Below are 1,671 nucleotides of genomic sequence, written 5' to 3'. Positions count from 1 at the left end.
TTTTTTTTTTTTATTTAGAGCTAATTGAACTGAACCTTAGGGACTTTTTTTTTTTTTTTTTCAACCCCATCCCGAATAAACATGCTAACCACCTATCTTTCAAAACCGATTCTATTAGCTAGTCCAAATGATTCTAACTTAGCTAAATCAAGAGCTAGTTCTTTGTCGTTCTCAATACTCTCAAGGTTTCATAACCTATAGCACAATAAAAATGCCTCACTCAACAATTCACAACAAGGTTTGAAAGAAAGGTTTGGGTTCAAGGGTAGGAAAAAACAAATCGGGTTAAACGAAAAGATTGGTAAAAATGGAGTGCTAACCCGAGTTTAGAGTTACCATGAGCAAGTATTCAAATTCCATAAGCAAGAGAATTTAAGTTCAGGTTAAGTCCAATAATATAGAAATGATTCAATGTCCAAGCAAGTGGAGGAAGCATTCAAAATACATAAGGTTCTAAGCAAAATTTTTTCATTTTTTCCCAAAGATTGATCTAGCAACAATGAACTGTGATTAAGGGCTATAGCTTCAATCCTAAGGTTTGACATTAAACAATGTGGTTTTAATCATTGTCCCCTAAAATGCATATGCAACAATCCTATATGAAGCAATCTAGACTCAATCCTAATATGATAATGCAACTACATGAACACACTTTTTTTTTTTTTAATTTTTCAATTTTTTTGGGTTTTTCAATGCAAATAGATGCAGACTCAAATGAATAAAACTAGCATGCAAAAATTTGAAATAAGAAAATAAGAAAATAAAACAAAATGTTTTATACATTCTAGGACCCTCCCCCAAACTTAAATTACACAGTCCCTCTGTAAATAAAAGTCTGAAAAAGGTTCCAAGAATCACACAAAATGAAATTAAACTAAATGCAATGTTATTTACAAAGGTTGGATGAATGTGGTACCTCATGGGTTGGTGAAGAAGGAGGTTGTGGCAGCCTCCATACTCGCCAACGTGTAACCAGGGTCGCCACCGGCTTCAGCAGGTGCTGCGATTCGCTCATCCGAGAGCTCGGTTATGCGCACGGACGACTTGCTTGGACCAGCATCCGAGAGGTTGATCGGGTAAGTGCTCGCGAAGGTCATCAGGTATGGCATCGGGTAGTACGACGGGTATGGTCGAAGAGGTCCAGAATGATCACCCGTATAGCCGCTTGCAGGATGCATCGAGTAGGGCATCTGATACGGCATCTGGTAAGGCGGAGGGAAAGTACCTGAGTGGTCACCCGGATGTGTGCTCGGAGGGGGCATCGGATAGGGCATCGTGTACCCCATCGGGTTATGCATCGGATAGGCATCCGAGTGGCTTCTCTGCGATCTATCTGGTCTGGTGACATCCTCCTCTGCTTGGGGCTCCTAGGAGGATGCCCTGTGAGGCTCTGGAGGTGCTAATCCTCGGATTCCTCCCAATGGTCCGCTTCTTCCCATCCATGAGGGTGCATAAGCCGAAGTGGGAGCTGAGGCACAGCTTTCCTTGTCTTGCAGCTCCTTGATATGTCCTCCCATTACCTTCACTGAGCCAGTGAGGTCTTTTACCTTCTTGGCTAGGAACTTGTTCATCCTTTTCAACCAGCCGATCCTCTTGTGAGCTTCCTTCACCCCAACAGATTGCTTTTGGGAGCAAACATACTCCTCAAAATCATACTCATCCGAGTTGTCT

This window comes from Camelina sativa, chromosome 11 (genome assembly GCF_000633955.1).
Source record: "Camelina sativa cultivar DH55 chromosome 11, Cs, whole genome shotgun sequence".
NCBI classification, from domain to species: domain Eukaryota; kingdom Viridiplantae; phylum Streptophyta; class Magnoliopsida; order Brassicales; family Brassicaceae; genus Camelina; species Camelina sativa.
This window is presented reverse-complemented; position numbering follows the sequence as displayed.